Genomic DNA, 19,253 nt, shown 5'->3' with positions numbered 1-19,253 from the left:
GAAGAATGGTGCGTTTTGCAGCCGCCGCCCACTGCAATGAATCTGAATAACTCCTCCTTTAGGGCGCAAGCAACTCCCCTCCCCCTTGCAGTCTTTCCAATTCACGATACAAAAAGACGGACAGGACAGGTTGCCTGACTTTCCGTCACTGCCACCCTTTGCCATCCTTACCCGTAGAAAGCCCTTTCATCATCCCCAAACCCTAATCTTTTCCCTTTCCTTCCCAGCCCCCAAACCCTGCCCTCTGTACCTTTCTCACCACCCGCTTCCCTTCTCCTGTCATCCCCCTACCACCCGGGAAAAAAAGAGATTGCCCCCTCCTTCCACTAGCCCACCCTCCCACCCAAAGAACAACTTCTTCTGCGCAGCTTGTTTTCTAGGCAGCAGCGCTATTGTGATGTCATCGGGGGGCATTGTGACAAGCCGCCAGTGTTCCGTCTCTTCATGTTGTGCACTGTTCAAACCGAAAATACATCAACAGGCAGGCTACAGAAAAGCTTACTAACAAAGGTTAGAGAGGGGCTTTCTCAGAGGGCTTTTTACAGTTTGTCTATTCCCAATTAGCCGGTTTAGTATACTTAATGAAAGTACTAATTCTTTCATAGGCCGCCCATTCTTAGTATTTGACGTTCAGGTAACAACAGGTAACTTTATTTGGAGTGGAAGCAGAGAGATAACACCAGATGCCAATTGTAGATCCTCTCACACCTGTGGTCACTGCAGCATCTGACTCCACTTTGTCCAAAAGGGATCTATTCCATTCAATTACACATGATCTAGATTAGACTGACAACAAGATACTGCACGGGACATAGCAGAGTTGGTGAAGTTGAGTGGTGATGAGTTTGCTATTTGGATGAATAAAGCAAGTAAAAAGTGTGTTAGATAAAAATTCATTTCAATTCGCTAATCGGGCTAATATGAATCAGGTGAATCGAGTTCTGCTTTTGGAAACTGGGTTAAGAAGGGGTGCACCGTTCCTGGAGGTACTGCAATACCAGGTCAATGCGTGGAGTGGACAGAGCAAGCTCTTTTTCCATCTCCCTGTTCTAAAAATCCATTTAATATATGGTCCCCAGATAGGGGACGTATCAGATATTAAACTGATAAGAACAGATACTACACTTGATCTTAGCCAAAAGGCCGAGAAGCGATAACCAGAATTGGTTTGGGCCTCGAGTGGCACCCTGGCCTATGCCGGACACATCTTAGGGAGAGAGAGCGAGAGGGAGACAAACCCACGCCTACACAAGACATTTTGTCACCCAAGCCAACCCTTGAAAAGGCTGCTTTGCAGAGCAAAAACAAGAAGAATGGTGCGTTTTGCAGCCGCCGCCCACTGCAATGAATCTGAATAACTCCTCCTTTAGGGCGCAAGCAACTCCCCTCCCCCTTGCAGTCTTTCCAATTCACGATACAAAAAGACGGACAGGACAGGTTGCCTGACTTTCCGTCACTGCCACCCTTTGCCATCCTTACCCGTAGAAAGCCCTTTCATCATCCCCAAACCCTAATCTTTTCCCTTTCCTTCCCAGCCCCCAAACCCTGCCCTCTGTACCTTTCTCACCACCCGCTTCCCTTCTCCTGTCATCCCCCTACCACCCGGGAAAAAAAGAGATTGCCCCCTCCTTCCACTAGCCCACCCTCCCACCCAAAGAACAACTTCTTCTGCGCAGCTTGTTTTCTAGGCAGCAGCGCTATTGTGATGTCATCGGGGGGCATTGTGACAAGCCGCCAGTGTTCCGTCTCTTCATGTTGTGCACTGTTCAAACCGAAAATACATCAACAGGCAGGCTACAGAAAAGCTTACTAACAAAGGTTAGAGAGGGGCTTTCTCAGAGGGCTTTTTACAGTTTGTCTATTCCCAATTAGCCGGTTTAGTATACTTAATGAAAGTACTAATTCTTTCATAGGCCGCCCATTCTTAGTATTTGACGTTCAGGTAACAACAGGTAACTTTATTTGGAGTGGAAGCAGAGAGATAACACCAGATGCCAATTGTAGATCCTCTCACACCTGTGGTCACTGCAGCATCTGACTCCACTTTGTCCAAAAGGGATCTATTCCATTCAATTACACATGATCTAGATTAGACTGACAACAAGATACTGCACGGGACATAGCAGAGTTGGTGAAGTTGAGTGGTGATGAGTTTGCTATTTGGATGAATAAAGCAAGTAAAAAGTGTGTTAGATAAAAATTCATTTCAATTCGCTAATCGGGCTAATATGAATCAGGTGAATCGAGTTCTGCTTTTGGAAACTGGGTTAAGAAGGGGTGCACCGTTCCTGGAGGTACTGCAATACCAGGTCAATGCGTGGAGTGGACAGAGCAAGCTCTTTTTCCATCTCCCTGTTCTAAAAATCCATTTAATATATGGTCCCCAGATAGGGGACGTATCAGATATTAAACTGATAAGAACAGATACTACACTTGATCTTAGCCAAAAGGCCGAGAAGCGATAACCAGAATTGGTTTGGGCCTCGAGTGGCACCCTGGCCTATGCCGGACACATCTTAGGGAGAGAGAGCGAGAGGGAGACAAACCCACGCCTACACAAGACATTTTGTCACCCAAGCCAACCCTTGAAAAGGCTGCTTTGCAGAGCAAAAACAAGAAGAATGGTGCGTTTTGCAGCCGCCGCCCACTGCAATGAATCTGAATAACTCCTCCTTTAGGGCGCAAGCAACTCCCCTCCCCCTTGCAGTCTTTCCAATTCACGATACAAAAAGACGGACAGGACAGGTTGCCTGACTTTCCGTCACTGCCACCCTTTGCCATCCTTACCCGTAGAAAGCCCTTTCATCATCCCCAAACCCTAATCTTTTCCCTTTCCTTCCCAGCCCCCAAACCCTGCCCTCTGTACCTTTCTCACCACCCGCTTCCCTTCTCCTGTCATCCCCCTACCACCCGGGAAAAAAAGAGATTGCCCCCTCCTTCCACTAGCCCACCCTCCCACCCAAAGAACAACTTCTTCTGCGCAGCTTGTTTTCTAGGCAGCAGCGCTATTGTGATGTCATCGGGGGCATTGTGACAAGCCGCCAGTGTTCCGTCTCTTCATGTTGTGCACTGTTCAAACCGAAAATACATCAACAGGCAGGCTACAGAAAAGCTTACTAACAAAGGTTAGAGAGGGGCTTTCTCAGAGGGCTTTTTACAGTTTGTCTATTCCCAATTAGCCGGTTTAGTATACTTAATGAAAGTACTAATTCTTTCATAGGCCGCCCATTCTTAGTATTTGACGTTCAGGTAACAACAGGTAACTTTATTTGGAGTGGAAGCAGAGAGATAACACCAGATGCCAATTGTAGATCCTCTCACACCTGTGGTCACTGCAGCATCTGACTCCACTTTGTCCAAAAGGGATCTATTCCATTCAATTACACATGATCTAGATTAGACTGACAACAAGATACTGCACGGGACATAGCAGAGTTGGTGAAGTTGAGTGGTGATGAGTTTGCTATTTGGATGAATAAAGCAAGTAAAAAGTGTGTTAGATAAAAATTCATTTCAATTCGCTAATCGGGCTAATATGAATCAGGTGAATCGAGTTCTGCTTTTGGAAACTGGGTTAAGAAGGGGTGCACCGTTCCTGGAGGTACTGCAATACCAGGTCAATGCGTGGAGTGGACAGAGCAAGCTCTTTTTCCATCTCCCTGTTCTAAAAATCCATTTAATATATGGTCCCCAGATAGGGGACGTATCAGATATTAAACTGATAAGAACAGATACTACACTTGATCTTAGCCAAAAGGCCGAGAAGCGATAACCAGAATTGGTTTGGGCCTCGAGTGGCACCCTGGCCTATGCCGGACACATCTTAGGGAGAGAGAGCGAGAGGGAGACAAACCCACGCCTACACAAGACATTTTGTCACCCAAGCCAACCCTTGAAAAGGCTGCTTTGCAGAGCAAAAACAAGAAGAATGGTGCGTTTTGCAGCCGCCGCCCACTGCAATGAATCTGAATAACTCCTCCTTTAGGGCGCAAGCAACTCCCCTCCCCCTTGCAGTCTTTCCAATTCACGATACAAAAAGACGGACAGGACAGGTTGCCTGACTTTCCGTCACTGCCACCCTTTGCCATCCTTACCCGTAGAAAGCCCTTTCATCATCCCCAAACCCTAATCTTTTCCCTTTCCTTCCCAGCCCCCAAACCCTGCCCTCTGTACCTTTCTCACCACCCGCTTCCCTTCTCCTGTCATCCCCCTACCACCCGGGAAAAAAAGAGATTGCCCCCTCCTTCCACTAGCCCACCCTCCCACCCAAAGAACAACTTCTTCTGCGCAGCTTGTTTTCTAGGCAGCAGCGCTATTGTGATGTCATCGGGGGGCATTGTGACAAGCCGCCAGTGTTCCGTCTCTTCATGTTGTGCACTGTTCAAACCGAAAATACATCAACAGGCAGGCTACAGAAAAGCTTACTAACAAAGGTTAGAGAGGGGCTTTCTCAGAGGGCTTTTTACAGTTTGTCTATTCCCAATTAGCCGGTTTAGTATACTTAATGAAAGTACTAATTCTTTCATAGGCCGCCCATTCTTAGTATTTGACGTTCAGGTAACAACAGGTAACTTTATTTGGAGTGGAAGCAGAGAGATAACACCAGATGCCAATTGTAGATCCTCTCACACCTGTGGTCACTGCAGCATCTGACTCCACTTTGTCCAAAAGGGATCTATTCCATTCAATTACACATGATCTAGATTAGACTGACAACAAGATACTGCACGGGACATAGCAGAGTTGGTGAAGTTGAGTGGTGATGAGTTTGCTATTTGGATGAATAAAGCAAGTAAAAAGTGTGTTAGATAAAAATTCATTTCAATTCGCTAATCGGGCTAATATGAATCAGGTGAATCGAGTTCTGCTTTTGGAAACTGGGTTAAGAAGGGGTGCACCGTTCCTGGAGGTACTGCAATACCAGGTCAATGCGTGGAGTGGACAGAGCAAGCTCTTTTTCCATCTCCCTGTTCTAAAAATCCATTTAATATATGGTCCCCAGATAGGGGACGTATCAGATATTAAACTGATAAGAACAGATACTACACTTGATCTTAGCCAAAAGGCCGAGAAGCGATAACCAGAATTGGTTTGGGCCTCGAGTGGCACCCTGGCCTATGCCGGACACATCTTAGGGAGAGAGAGCGAGAGGGAGACAAACCCACGCCTACACAAGACATTTTGTCACCCAAGCCAACCCTTGAAAAGGCTGCTTTGCAGAGCAAAAACAAGAAGAATGGTGCGTTTTGCAGCCGCCGCCCACTGCAATGAATCTGAATAACTCCTCCTTTAGGGCGCAAGCAACTCCCCTCCCCCTTGCAGTCTTTCCAATTCACGATACAAAAAGACGGACAGGACAGGTTGCCTGACTTTCCGTCACTGCCACCCTTTGCCATCCTTACCCGTAGAAAGCCCTTTCATCATCCCCAAACCCTAATCTTTTCCCTTTCCTTCCCAGCCCCCAAACCCTGCCCTCTGTACCTTTCTCACCACCCGCTTCCCTTCTCCTGTCATCCCCCTACCACCCGGGAAAAAAAGAGATTGCCCCCTCCTTCCACTAGCCCACCCTCCCACCCAAAGAACAACTTCTTCTGCGCAGCTTGTTTTCTAGGCAGCAGCGCTATTGTGATGTCATCGGGGGGCATTGTGACAAGCCGCCAGTGTTCCGTCTCTTCATGTTGTGCACTGTTCAAACCGAAAATACATCAACAGGCAGGCTACAGAAAAGCTTACTAACAAAGGTTAGAGAGGGGCTTTCTCAGAGGGCTTTTTACAGTTTGTCTATTCCCAATTAGCCGGTTTAGTATACTTAATGAAAGTACTAATTCTTTCATAGGCCGCCCATTCTTAGTATTTGACGTTCAGGTAACAACAGGTAACTTTATTTGGAGTGGAAGCAGAGAGATAACACCAGATGCCAATTGTAGATCCTCTCACACCTGTGGTCACTGCAGCATCTGACTCCACTTTGTCCAAAAGGGATCTATTCCATTCAATTACACATGATCTAGATTAGACTGACAACAAGATACTGCACGGGACATAGCAGAGTTGGTGAAGTTGAGTGGTGATGAGTTTGCTATTTGGATGAATAAAGCAAGTAAAAAGTGTGTTAGATAAAAATTCATTTCAATTCGCTAATCGGGCTAATATGAATCAGGTGAATCGAGTTCTGCTTTTGGAAACTGGGTTAAGAAGGGGTGCACCGTTCCTGGAGGTACTGCAATACCAGGTCAATGCGTGGAGTGGACAGAGCAAGCTCTTTTTCCATCTCCCTGTTCTAAAAATCCATTTAATATATGGTCCCCAGATAGGGGACGTATCAGATATTAAACTGATAAAAACAGATACTACACTTGATCTTAGCCAAAAGGCCGAGAAGCGATAACCAGAATTGGTTTGGGCCTCGAGTGGCACCCTGGCCTATGCCGGACACATCTTAGGGAGAGAGAGCGAGAGGGAGACAAACCCACGCCTACACAAGACATTTTGTCACCCAAGCCAACCCTTGAAAAGGCTGCTTTGCAGAGCAAAAACAAGAAGAATGGTGCGTTTTGCAGCCGCCGCCCACTGCAATGAATCTGAATAACTCCTCCTTTAGGGCGCAAGCAACTCCCCTCCCCCTTGCAGTCTTTCCAATTCACGATACAAAAAGACGGACAGGACAGGTTGCCTGACTTTCCGTCACTGCCACCCTTTGCCATCCTTACCCGTAGAAAGCCCTTTCATCATCCCCAAACCCTAATCTTTTCCCTTTCCTTCCCAGCCCCCAAACCCTGCCCTCTGTACCTTTCTCACCACCCGCTTCCCTTCTCCTGTCATCCCCCTACCACCCGGGAAAAAAAGAGATTGCCCCCTCCTTCCACTAGCCCACCCTCCCACCCAAAGAACAACTTCTTCTGCGCAGCTTGTTTTCTAGGCAGCAGCGCTATTGTGATGTCATCGGGGGGCATTGTGACAAGCCGCCAGTGTTCCGTCTCTTCATGTTGTGCACTGTTCAAACCGAAAATACATCAACAGGCAGGCTACAGAAAAGCTTACTAACAAAGGTTAGAGAGGGGCTTTCTCAGAGGGCTTTTTACAGTTTGTCTATTCCCAATTAGCCGGTTTAGTATACTTAATGAAAGTACTAATTCTTTCATAGGCCGCCCATTCTTAGTATTTGACGTTCAGGTAACAACAGGTAACTTTATTTGGAGTGGAAGCAGAGAGATAACACCAGATGCCAATTGTAGATCCTCTCACACCTGTGGTCACTGCAGCATCTGACTCCACTTTGTCCAAAAGGGATCTATTCCATTCAATTACACATGATCTAGATTAGACTGACAACAAGATACTGCACGGGACATAGCAGAGTTGGTGAAGTTGAGTGGTGATGAGTTTGCTATTTGGATGAATAAAGCAAGTAAAAAGTGTGTTAGATAAAAATTCATTTCAATTCGCTAATCGGGCTAATATGAATCAGGTGAATCGAGTTCTGCTTTTGGAAACTGGGTTAAGAAGGGGTGCACCGTTCCTGGAGGTACTGCAATACCAGGTCAATGCGTGGAGTGGACAGAGCAAGCTCTTTTTCCATCTCCCTGTTCTAAAAATCCATTTAATATATGGTCCCCAGATAGGGGACGTATCAGATATTAAACTGATAAGAACAGATACTACACTTGATCTTAGCCAAAAGGCCGAGAAGCGATAACCAGAATTGGTTTGGGCCTCGAGTGGCACCCTGGCCTATGCCGGACACATCTTAGGGAGAGAGAGCGAGAGGGAGACAAACCCACGCCTACACAAGACATTTTGTCACCCAAGCCAACCCTTGAAAAGGCTGCTTTGCAGAGCAAAAACAAGAAGAATGGTGCGTTTTGCAGCCGCCGCCCACTGCAATGAATCTGAATAACTCCTCCTTTAGGGCGCAAGCAACTCCCCTCCCCCTTGCAGTCTTTCCAATTCACGATACAAAAAGACGGACAGGACAGGTTGCCTGACTTTCCGTCACTGCCACCCTTTGCCATCCTTACCCGTAGAAAGCCCTTTCATCATCCCCAAACCCTAATCTTTTCCCTTTCCTTCCCAGCCCCCAAACCCTGCCCTCTGTACCTTTCTCACCACCCGCTTCCCTTCTCCTGTCATCCCCCTACCACCCGGGAAAAAAAGAGATTGCCCCCTCCTTCCACTAGCCCACCCTCCCACCCAAAGAACAACTTCTTCTGCGCAGCTTGTTTTCTAGGCAGCAGCGCTATTGTGATGTCATCGGGGGGCATTGTGACAAGCCGCCAGTGTTCCGTCTCTTCATGTTGTGCACTGTTCAAACCGAAAATACATCAACAGGCAGGCTACAGAAAAGCTTACTAACAAAGGTTAGAGAGGGGCTTTCTCAGAGGGCTTTTTACAGTTTGTCTATTCCCAATTAGCCGGTTTAGTATACTTAATGAAAGTACTAATTCTTTCATAGGCCGCCCATTCTTAGTATTTGACGTTCAGGTAACAACAGGTAACTTTATTTGGAGTGGAAGCAGAGAGATAACACCAGATGCCAATTGTAGATCCTCTCACACCTGTGGTCACTGCAGCATCTGACTCCACTTTGTCCAAAAGGGATCTATTCCATTCAATTACACATGATCTAGATTAGACTGACAACAAGATACTGCACGGGACATAGCAGAGTTGGTGAAGTTGAGTGGTGATGAGTTTGCTATTTGGATGAATAAAGCAAGTAAAAAGTGTGTTAGATAAAAATTCATTTCAATTCGCTAATCGGGCTAATATGAATCAGGTGAATCGAGTTCTGCTTTTGGAAACTGGGTTAAGAAGGGGTGCACCGTTCCTGGAGGTACTGCAATACCAGGTCAATGCGTGGAGTGGACAGAGCAAGCTCTTTTTCCATCTCCCTGTTCTAAAAATCCATTTAATATATGGTCCCCAGATAGGGGACGTATCAGATATTAAACTGATAAGAACAGATACTACACTTGATCTTAGCCAAAAGGCCGAGAAGCGATAACCAGAATTGGTTTGGGCCTCGAGTGGCACCCTGGCCTATGCCGGACACATCTTAGGGAGAGAGAGCGAGAGGGAGACAAACCCACGCCTACACAAGACATTTTGTCACCCAAGCCAACCCTTGAAAAGGCTGCTTTGCAGAGCAAAAACAAGAAGAATGGTGCGTTTTGCAGCCGCCGCCCACTGCAATGAATCTGAATAACTCCTCCTTTAGGGCGCAAGCAACTCCCCTCCCCCTTGCAGTCTTTCCAATTCACGATACAAAAAGACGGACAGGACAGGTTGCCTGACTTTCCGTCACTGCCACCCTTTGCCATCCTTACCCGTAGAAAGCCCTTTCATCATCCCCAAACCCTAATCTTTTCCCTTTCCTTCCCAGCCCCCAAACCCTGCCCTCTGTACCTTTCTCACCACCCGCTTCCCTTCTCCTGTCATCCCCCTACCACCCGGGAAAAAAAGAGATTGCCCCCTCCTTCCACTAGCCCACCCTCCCACCCAAAGAACAACTTCTTCTGCGCAGCTTGTTTTCTAGGCAGCAGCGCTATTGTGATGTCATCGGGGGGCATTGTGACAAGCCGCCAGTGTTCCGTCTCTTCATGTTGTGCACTGTTCAAACCGAAAATACATCAACAGGCAGGCTACAGAAAAGCTTACTAACAAAGGTTAGAGAGGGGCTTTCTCAGAGGGCTTTTTACAGTTTGTCTATTCCCAATTAGCCGGTTTAGTATACTTAATGAAAGTACTAATTCTTTCATAGGCCGCCCATTCTTAGTATTTGACGTTCAGGTAACAACAGGTAACTTTATTTGGAGTGGAAGCAGAGAGATAACACCAGATGCCAATTGTAGATCCTCTCACACCTGTGGTCACTGCAGCATCTGACTCCACTTTGTCCAAAAGGGATCTATTCCATTCAATTACACATGATCTAGATTAGACTGACAACAAGATACTGCACGGGACATAGCAGAGTTGGTGAAGTTGAGTGGTGATGAGTTTGCTATTTGGATGAATAAAGCAAGTAAAAAGTGTGTTAGATAAAAATTCATTTCAATTCGCTAATCGGGCTAATATGAATCAGGTGAATCGAGTTCTGCTTTTGGAAACTGGGTTAAGAAGGGGTGCACCGTTCCTGGAGGTACTGCAATACCAGGTCAATGCGTGGAGTGGACAGAGCAAGCTCTTTTTCCATCTCCCTGTTCTAAAAATCCATTTAATATATGGTCCCCAGATAGGGGACGTATCAGATATTAAACTGATAAGAACAGATACTACACTTGATCTTAGCCAAAAGGCCGAGAAGCGATAACCAGAATTGGTTTGGGCCTCGAGTGGCACCCTGGCCTATGCCGGACACATCTTAGGGAGAGAGAGCGAGAGGGAGACAAACCCACGCCTACACAAGACATTTTGTCACCCAAGCCAACCCTTGAAAAGGCTGCTTTGCAGAGCAAAAACAAGAAGAATGGTGCGTTTTGCAGCCGCCGCCCACTGCAATGAATCTGAATAACTCCTCCTTTAGGGCGCAAGCAACTCCCCTCCCCCTTGCAGTCTTTCCAATTCACGATACAAAAAGACGGACAGGACAGGTTGCCTGACTTTCCGTCACTGCCACCCTTTGCCATCCTTACCCGTAGAAAGCCCTTTCATCATCCCCAAACCCTAATCTTTTCCCTTTCCTTCCCAGCCCCCAAACCCTGCCCTCTGTACCTTTCTCACCACCCGCTTCCCTTCTCCTGTCATCCCCCTACCACCCGGGAAAAAAAGAGATTGCCCCCTCCTTCCACTAGCCCACCCTCCCACCCAAAGAACAACTTCTTCTGCGCAGCTTGTTTTCTAGGCAGCAGCGCTATTGTGATGTCATCGGGGGGCATTGTGACAAGCCGCCAGTGTTCCGTCTCTTCATGTTGTGCACTGTTCAAACCGAAAATACATCAACAGGCAGGCTACAGAAAAGCTTACTAACAAAGGTTAGAGAGGGGCTTTCTCAGAGGGCTTTTTACAGTTTGTCTATTCCCAATTAGCCGGTTTAGTATACTTAATGAAAGTACTAATTCTTTCATAGGCCGCCCATTCTTAGTATTTGACGTTCAGGTAACAACAGGTAACTTTATTTGGAGTGGAAGCAGAGAGATAACACCAGATGCCAATTGTAGATCCTCTCACACCTGTGGTCACTGCAGCATCTGACTCCACTTTGTCCAAAAGGGATCTATTCCATTCAATTACACATGATCTAGATTAGACTGACAACAAGATACTGCACGGGACATAGCAGAGTTGGTGAAGTTGAGTGGTGATGAGTTTGCTATTTGGATGAATAAAGCAAGTAAAAAGTGTGTTAGATAAAAATTCATTTCAATTCGCTAATCGGGCTAATATGAATCAGGTGAATCGAGTTCTGCTTTTGGAAACTGGGTTAAGAAGGGGTGCACCGTTCCTGGAGGTACTGCAATACCAGGTCAATGCGTGGAGTGGACAGAGCAAGCTCTTTTTCCATCTCCCTGTTCTAAAAATCCATTTAATATATGGTCCCCAGATAGGGGACGTATCAGATATTAAACTGATAAGAACAGATACTACACTTGATCTTAGCCAAAAGGCCGAGAAGCGATAACCAGAATTGGTTTGGGCCTCGAGTGGCACCCTGGCCTATGCCGGACACATCTTAGGGAGAGAGAGCGAGAGGGAGACAAACCCACGCCTACACAAGACATTTTGTCACCCAAGCCAACCCTTGAAAAGGCTGCTTTGCAGAGCAAAAACAAGAAGAATGGTGCGTTTTGAAGCCGCCGCCCACTGCAATGAATCTGAATAACTCCTCCTTTAGGGCGCAAGCAACTCCCCTCCCCCTTGCAGTCTTTCCAATTCACGATACAAAAAGACGGACAGGACAGGTTGCCTGACTTTCCGTCACTGCCACCCTTTGCCATCCTTACCCGTAGAAAGCCCTTTCATCATCCCCAAACCCTAATCTTTTCCCTTTCCTTCCCAGCCCCCAAACCCTGCCCTCTGTACCTTTCTCACCACCCGCTTCCCTTCTCCTGTCATCCCCCTACCACCCGGGAAAAAAAGAGATTGCCCCCTCCTTCCACTAGCCCACCCTCCCACCCAAAGAACAACTTCTTCTGCGCAGCTTGTTTTCTAGGCAGCAGCGCTATTGTGATGTCATCGGGGGGCATTGTGACAAGCCGCCAGTGTTCCGTCTCTTCATGTTGTGCACTGTTCAAACCGAAAATACATCAACAGGCAGGCTACAGAAAAGCTTACTAACAAAGGTTAGAGAGGGGCTTTCTCAGAGGGCTTTTTACAGTTTGTCTATTCCCAATTAGCCGGTTTAGTATACTTAATGAAAGTACTAATTCTTTCATAGGCCGCCCATTCTTAGTATTTGACGTTCAGGTAACAACAGGTAACTTTATTTGGAGTGGAAGCAGAGAGATAACACCAGATGCCAATTGTAGATCCTCTCACACCTGTGGTCACTGCAGCATCTGACTCCACTTTGTCCAAAAGGGATCTATTCCATTCAATTACACATGATCTAGATTAGACTGACAACAAGATACTGCACGGGACATAGCAGAGTTGGTGAAGTTGAGTGGTGATGAGTTTGCTATTTGGATGAATAAAGCAAGTAAAAAGTGTGTTAGATAAAAATTCATTTCAATTCGCTAATCGGGCTAATATGAATCAGGTGAATCGAGTTCTGCTTTTGGAAACTGGGTTAAGAAGGGGTGCACCGTTCCTGGAGGTACTGCAATACCAGGTCAATGCGTGGAGTGGACAGAGCAAGCTCTTTTTCCATCTCCCTGTTCTAAAAATCCATTTAATATATGGTCCCCAGATAGGGGACGTATCAGATATTAAACTGATAAGAACAGATACTACACTTGATCTTAGCCAAAAGGCCGAGAAGCGATAACCAGAATTGGTTTGGGCCTCGAGTGGCACCCTGGCCTATGCCGGACACATCTTAGGGAGAGAGAGCGAGAGGGAGACAAACCCACGCCTACACAAGACATTTTGTCACCCAAGCCAACCCTTGAAAAGGCTGCTTTGCAGAGCAAAAACAAGAAGAATGGTGCGTTTTGCAGCCGCCGCCCACTGCAATGAATCTGAATAACTCCTCCTTTAGGGCGCAAGCAACTCCCCTCCCCCTTGCAGTCTTTCCAATTCACGATACAAAAAGACGGACAGGACAGGTTGCCTGACTTTCCGTCACTGCCACCCTTTGCCATCCTTACCCGTAGAAAGCCCTTTCATCATCCCCAAACCCTAATCTTTTCCCTTTCCTTCCCAGCCCCCAAACCCTGCCCTCTGTACCTTTCTCACCACCCGCTTCCCTTCTCCTGTCATCCCCCTACCACCCGGGAAAAAAAGAGATTGCCCCCTCCTTCCACTAGCCCACCCTCCCACCCAAAGAACAACTTCTTCTGCGCAGCTTGTTTTCTAGGCAGCAGCGCTATTGTGATGTCATCGGGGGGCATTGTGACAAGCCGCCAGTGTTCCGTCTCTTCATGTTGTGCACTGTTCAAACCGAAAATACATCAACAGGCAGGCTACAGAAAAGCTTACTAACAAAGGTTAGAGAGGGGCTTTCTCAGAGGGCTTTTTACAGTTTGTCTATTCCCAATTAGCCGGTTTAGTATACTTAATGAAAGTACTAATTCTTTCATAGGCCGCCCATTCTTAGTATTTGACGTTCAGGTAACAACAGGTAACTTTATTTGGAGTGGAAGCAGAGAGATAACACCAGATGCCAATTGTAGATCCTCTCACACCTGTGGTCACTGCAGCATCTGACTCCACTTTGTCCAAAAGGGATCTATTCCATTCAATTACACATGATCTAGATTAGACTGACAACAAGATACTGCACGGGACATAGCAGAGTTGGTGAAGTTGAGTGGTGATGAGTTTGCTATTTGGATGAATAAAGCAAGTAAAAAGTGTGTTAGATAAAAATTCATTTCAATTCGCTAATCGGGCTAATATGAATCAGGTGAATCGAGTTCTGCTTTTGGAAACTGGGTTAAGAAGGGGTGCACCGTTCCTGGAGGTACTGCAATACCAGGTCAATGCGTGGAGTGGACAGAGCAAGCTCTTTTTCCATCTCCCTGTTCTAAAAATCCATTTAATATATGGTCCCCAGATAGGGGACGTATCAGATATTAAACTGATAAGAACAGATACTACACTTGATCTTAGCCAAAAGGCCGAGAAGCGATAACCAGAATTGGTTTGGGCCTCGAGTGGCACCCTGGCCTATGCCGGACACATCTTAGGGAGAGAGAGCGAGAGGGAGACAAACCCACGCCTACACAAGACATTTTGTCACCCAAGCCAACCCTTGAAAAGGCTGCTTTGCAGAGCAAAAACAAGAAGAATGGTGCGTTTTGCAGCCGCCGCCCACTGCAATGAATCTGAATAACTCCTCCTTTAGGGCGCAAGCAACTCCCCTCCCCCTTGCAGTCTTTCCAATTCACGATACAAAAAGACGGACAGGACAGGTTGCCTGACTTTCCGTCACTGCCACCCTTTGCCATCCTTACCCGTAGAAAGCCCTTTCATCATCCCCAAACCCTAATCTTTTCCCTTTCCTTCCCAGCCCCCAAACCCTGCCCTCTGTACCTTTCTCACCACCCGCTTCCCTTCTCCTGTCATCCCCCTACCACCCGGGAAAAAAAGAGATTGCCCCCTCCTTCCACTAGCCCACCCTCCCACCCAAAGAACAACTTCTTCTGCGCAGCTTGTTTTCTAGGCAGCAGCGCTATTGTGATGTCATCGGGGGGCATTGTGACAAGCCGCCAGTGTTCCGTCTCTTCATGTTGTGCACTGTTCAAACCGAAAATACATCAACAGGCAGGCTACAGAAAAGCTTACTAACAAAGGTTAGAGAGGGGCTTTCTCAGAGGGCTTTTTACAGTTTGTCTATTCCCAATTAGCCGGTTTAGTATACTTAATGAAAGTACTAATTCTTTCATAGGCCGCCCATTCTTAGTATTTGACGTTCAGGTAACAACAGGTAACTTTATTTGGAGTGGAAGCAGAGAGATAACACCAGATGCCAATTGTAGATCCTCTCACACCTGTGGTCACTGCAGCATCTGACTCCACTTTGTCCAAAAGGGATCTATTCCATTCAATTACACATGATCTAGATTAGACTGACAACAAGATACTGCACGGGACATAGCAGAGTTGGTGAAGTTGAGTGGTGATGAGTTTGCTATTTGGATGAATAAAGCAAGTAAAAAGTGTGTTAGATAAAAATTCATTTCAATTCGCTAATCGGGCTAATATGAATCAGGTGAATCGAGTTCTGCTTTTGGAAACTGGGTTAAGAAGGGGTGCACCGTTCCTGGAGGTACTGCAATACCAGGTCAATGCGTGGAGTGGACAGAGCAAGCTCTTTTTCCATCTCCCTGTTCTAAAAATCCATTTAATATATGGTCCCCAGATAGGGGACGTATCAGATATTAAACTGATAAGAACAGATACTACACTTGATCTTAGCCAAAAGGCCGAGAAGCGATAACCAGAATTGGTTTGGGCCTCGAGTGGCACCCTGGCCTATGCCGGACACATCTTAGGGAGAGAGAGCGAGAGGGAGACAAACCCACGCCTACACAAGACATTTTGTCACCCAAGCCAACCCTTGAAAAGGCTGCTTTGCAGAGCAAAAACAAGAAGAATGGTGCGTTTTGCAGCCGCCGCCCACTGCAATGAATCTGAATAACTCCTCCTTTAGGGCGCAAGCAACTCCCCTCCCCCTTGCAGTCTTTCCAATTCACGATACAAAAAGACGGACAGGACAGGTTGCCTGACTTTCCGTCACTGCCACCCTTTGCCATCCTTACCCGTAGAAAGCCCTTTCATCATCCCCAAACCCTAATCTTTTCCCTTTCCTTCCCAGCCCCCAAACCCTGCCCTCTGTACCTTTCTCACCACCCGCTTCCCTTCTCCTGTCATCCCCCTACCACCCGGGAAAAAAAGAGATTGCCCCCTCCTTCCACTAGCCCACCCTCCCACCCAAAGAACAACTTCTTCTGCGCAGCTTGTTTTCTAGGCAGCAGCGCTATTGTGATGTCATCGGGGGGCATTGTGACAAGCCGCCAGTGTTCCGTCTCTTCATGTTGTGCACTGTTCAAACCGAAAATACATCAACAGGCAGGCTACAGAAAAGCTTACTAACAAAGGTTAGAGAGGGGCTTTCTCAGAGGGCTTTTTACAGTTTGTCTATTCCCAATTAGCCGGTTTAGTATACTTAATGAAAGTACTAATTCTTTCATAGGCCGCCCATTCTTAGTATTTGACGTTCAGGTAACAACAGGTAACTTTATTTGGAGTGGAAGCAGAGAGATAACACCAGATGCCAATTGTAGATCCTCTCACACCTGTGGTCACTGCAGCATCTGACTCCACTTTGTCCAAAAGGGATCTATTCCATTCAATTACACATGATCTAGATTAGACTGACAACAAGATACTGCACGGGACATAGCAGAGTTGGTGAAGTTGAGTGGTGATGAGTTTGCTATTTGGATGAATAAAGCAAGTAAAAAGTGTGTTAGATAAAAATTCATTTCAATTCGCTAATCGGGCTAATATGAATCAGGTGAATCGAGTTCTGCTTTTGGAAACTGGGTTAAGAAGGGGTGCACCGTTCCTGGAGGTACTGCAATACCAGGTCAATGCGTGGAGTGGACAGAGCAAGCTCTTTTTCCATCTCCCTGTTCTAAAAATCCATTTAATATATGGTCCCCAGATAGGGGACGTATCAGATATTAAACTGATAAGAACAGATACTACACTTGATCTTAGCCAAAAGGCCGAGAAGCGATAACCAGAATTGGTTTGGGCCTCGAGTGGCACCCTGGCCTATGCCGGACACATCTTAGGGAGAGAGAGCGAGAGGGAGACAAACCCACGCCTACACAAGACATTTTGTCACCCAAGCCAACCCTTGAAAAGGCTGCTTTGCAGAGCAAAAACAAGAAGAATGGTGCGTTTTGCAGCCGCCGCCCACTGCAATGAATCTGAATAACTCCTCCTTTAGGGCGCAAGCAACTCCCCTCCCCCTTGCAGTCTTTCCAATTCACGATACAAAAAGACGGACAGGACAGGTTGCCTGACTTTCCGTCACTGCCACCCTTTGCCATCCTTACCCGTAGAAAGCCCTTTCATCATCCCCAAACCCTAATCTTTTCCCTTTCCTTCCCAGCCCCCAAACCCTGCCCTCTGTACCTTTCTCACCACCCGCTTCCCTTCTCCTGTCATCCCCCTACCACCCGGGAAAAAAAGAGATTGCCCCCTCCTTCCACTAGCCCACCCTCCCACCCAAAGAACAACTTCTTCTGCGCAGCTTGTTTTCTAGGCAGCAGCGCTATTGTGATGTCATCGGGGGGCATTGTGACAAGCCGCCAGTGTTCCGTCTCTTCATGTTGTGCACTGTTCAAACCGAAAATACATCAACAGGCAGGCTACAGAAAAGCTTACTAACAAAGGTTAGAGAGGGGCTTTCTCAGAGGGCTTTTTACAGTTTGTCTATTCCCAATTAGCCGGTTTAGTATACTTAATGAAAGTACTAATTCTTTCATAGGCCGCCCATTCTTAGTATTTGACGTTCAGGTAACAACAGGTAATTTTATTTGGAGTGGAAGCAGAGAGATAACACCAGATGCCAATTGTAGATCCTCTCACACCTGTGGTCACTGCAGCATCTGACTCCACTTTGTCCAAAAGGGATCTATTCCATTCAATTACACATGATCTAGATTAGACTGACAACAAGATACTGCACGGGACATAGCAGAGTTGGTGAAGTTGAGTGGTGATGAGTTTGCTATTTGGATGAATAAAGCAAGTAAAAAGTGTGTTAGATAAAAATTCATTTCAATTCGCTAATCGGGCTAATATGAATCAGGTGAATCGAGTTCTGCTTTTGGAAACTGGGTTAAGAAGGGGTGCACCGTTCCTGGAGGTACTGCAATACCAGGTCAATGCGTGGAGTGGACAGAGCAAGCTCTTTTTCCATCTCCCTGTTCTAAAAATCCATTTAATATATGGTCCCCAGATAGGGGACGTATCAGATATTAAACTGATAAGAACAGATACTACACTTGATCTTAGCCAAAAGGCCGAGAAGCGATAACCAGAATTGGTTTGGGCCTCGAGTGGCACCCTGGCCTATGCCGGACACATCTTAGGGAGAGAGAGCGAGAGGGAGACAAACCCACGCCTACACAAGACATTTTGTCACCCAAGCCAACCCTTGAAAAGGCTGCTTTGCAGAGCAAAAACAAGAAGAATGGTGCGTTTTGCAGCCGCCGCCCACTGCAATGAATCTGAATAACTCCTCCTTTAGGGCGCAAGCAACTCCCCTCCCCCTTGCAGTCTTTCCAATTCACGATACAAAAAGACGGACAGGACAGGTTGCCTGACTTTCCGTCACTGCCACCCTTTGCCATCCTTACCCGTAGAAAGCCCTTTCATCATCCCCAAACCCTAATCTTTTCCCTTTCCTTCCCAGCCCCCAAACCCTGCCCTCTGTACCTTTCTCACCACCCGCTTCCCTTCTCCTGTCATCCCCCTACCACCCGGGAAAAAAAGAGATTGCCCCCTCCTTCCACTAGCCCACCCTCCCACCCAAAGAACAACTTCTTCTGCGCAGCTTGTTTTCTAGGCAGCAGCGCTATTGTGATGTCATCGGGGGGCATTGTGACAAGCCGCCAGTGTTCCGTCTCTTCATGTTGTGCACTGTTCAAACCGAAAATACATCAACAGGCAGGCTACAGAAAAGCTTACTAACAAAGGTTAGAGAGGGGCTTTCTCAGAGGGCTTTTTACAGTTTGTCTATTCCCAATTAGCCGGTTTAGTATACTTAATGAAAGTACTAATTCTTTCATAGGCCGCCCATTCTTAGTATTTGACGTTCAGGTAACAACAGGTAACTTTATTTGGAGTGGAAGCAGAGAGATAACACCAGATGCCAATTGTAGATCCTCTCACACCTGTGGTCACTGCAGCATCTGACTCCACTTTGTCCAAAAGGGATCTATTCCATTCAATTACACATGATCTAGATTAGACTGACAACAAGATACTGCACGGGACATAGCAGAGTTGGTGAAGTTGAGTGGTGATGAGTTTGCTATTTGGATGAATAAAGCAAGTAAAAAGTGTGTTAGATAAAAATTCATTTCAATTCGCTAATCGGGCTAATATGAATCAGGTGAATCGAGTTC

General features: G+C 46.7%; 14 non-coding genes across 14 annotated transcripts; all 14 read right to left on the bottom strand.

The window, feature by feature from the left end:
• Positions 1–964: 964 nt before the first annotated feature.
• On the bottom strand, positions 965–1,155 carry LOC142270590 (U2 spliceosomal RNA). Its single transcript, XR_012735849.1, has one exon. It is a non-coding gene; the product is annotated as a U2 spliceosomal RNA (small nuclear RNA).
• A 1,117-nt stretch (positions 1,156–2,272) lies between these two features.
• On the bottom strand, positions 2,273–2,463 carry LOC142270589 (U2 spliceosomal RNA). Its single transcript, XR_012735848.1, has one exon. It is a non-coding gene; the product is annotated as a U2 spliceosomal RNA (small nuclear RNA).
• Positions 2,464–3,579: 1,116 nt separating this feature from the next.
• Positions 3,580–3,770, bottom strand: LOC142270588 (U2 spliceosomal RNA). Its single transcript, XR_012735847.1, has one exon. It is a non-coding gene; the product is annotated as a U2 spliceosomal RNA (small nuclear RNA).
• A 1,117-nt stretch (positions 3,771–4,887) lies between these two features.
• On the bottom strand, positions 4,888–5,078 carry LOC142270587 (U2 spliceosomal RNA). The gene has a single exon (XR_012735846.1). It is a non-coding gene; the product is annotated as a U2 spliceosomal RNA (small nuclear RNA).
• A 1,117-nt stretch (positions 5,079–6,195) lies between these two features.
• Positions 6,196–6,386, bottom strand: LOC142270546 (U2 spliceosomal RNA). Its single transcript, XR_012735810.1, has one exon. It is a non-coding gene; the product is annotated as a U2 spliceosomal RNA (small nuclear RNA).
• A 1,117-nt stretch (positions 6,387–7,503) lies between these two features.
• Positions 7,504–7,694, bottom strand: LOC142270585 (U2 spliceosomal RNA). The gene has a single exon (XR_012735844.1). It is a non-coding gene; the product is annotated as a U2 spliceosomal RNA (small nuclear RNA).
• A 1,117-nt stretch (positions 7,695–8,811) lies between these two features.
• On the bottom strand, positions 8,812–9,002 carry LOC142270584 (U2 spliceosomal RNA). The gene has a single exon (XR_012735843.1). It is a non-coding gene; the product is annotated as a U2 spliceosomal RNA (small nuclear RNA).
• Positions 9,003–10,119: 1,117 nt separating this feature from the next.
• Positions 10,120–10,310, bottom strand: LOC142270583 (U2 spliceosomal RNA). The gene has a single exon (XR_012735842.1). It is a non-coding gene; the product is annotated as a U2 spliceosomal RNA (small nuclear RNA).
• A 1,117-nt stretch (positions 10,311–11,427) lies between these two features.
• LOC142270582 (U2 spliceosomal RNA) lies at positions 11,428–11,618 on the bottom strand. The gene has a single exon (XR_012735841.1). It is a non-coding gene; the product is annotated as a U2 spliceosomal RNA (small nuclear RNA).
• A 1,117-nt stretch (positions 11,619–12,735) lies between these two features.
• Positions 12,736–12,926, bottom strand: LOC142270581 (U2 spliceosomal RNA). The gene has a single exon (XR_012735840.1). It is a non-coding gene; the product is annotated as a U2 spliceosomal RNA (small nuclear RNA).
• A 1,117-nt stretch (positions 12,927–14,043) lies between these two features.
• On the bottom strand, positions 14,044–14,234 carry LOC142270579 (U2 spliceosomal RNA). Its single transcript, XR_012735839.1, has one exon. It is a non-coding gene; the product is annotated as a U2 spliceosomal RNA (small nuclear RNA).
• A 1,117-nt stretch (positions 14,235–15,351) lies between these two features.
• On the bottom strand, positions 15,352–15,542 carry LOC142270578 (U2 spliceosomal RNA). The gene has a single exon (XR_012735838.1). It is a non-coding gene; the product is annotated as a U2 spliceosomal RNA (small nuclear RNA).
• Positions 15,543–16,659: 1,117 nt separating this feature from the next.
• Positions 16,660–16,850, bottom strand: LOC142270577 (U2 spliceosomal RNA). The gene has a single exon (XR_012735837.1). It is a non-coding gene; the product is annotated as a U2 spliceosomal RNA (small nuclear RNA).
• Positions 16,851–17,967: 1,117 nt separating this feature from the next.
• On the bottom strand, positions 17,968–18,158 carry LOC142270576 (U2 spliceosomal RNA). The gene has a single exon (XR_012735836.1). It is a non-coding gene; the product is annotated as a U2 spliceosomal RNA (small nuclear RNA).
• Positions 18,159–19,253: the final 1,095 nt, after the last annotated feature.

Source organism: Anomaloglossus baeobatrachus, unplaced genomic scaffold (assembly GCF_048569485.1).
Source record: "Anomaloglossus baeobatrachus isolate aAnoBae1 unplaced genomic scaffold, aAnoBae1.hap1 Scaffold_3297, whole genome shotgun sequence".
Taxonomy (NCBI): Eukaryota; Metazoa; Chordata; class Amphibia; order Anura; family Aromobatidae; genus Anomaloglossus; species Anomaloglossus baeobatrachus.
This window is presented reverse-complemented; position numbering and strand designations above follow the sequence as displayed.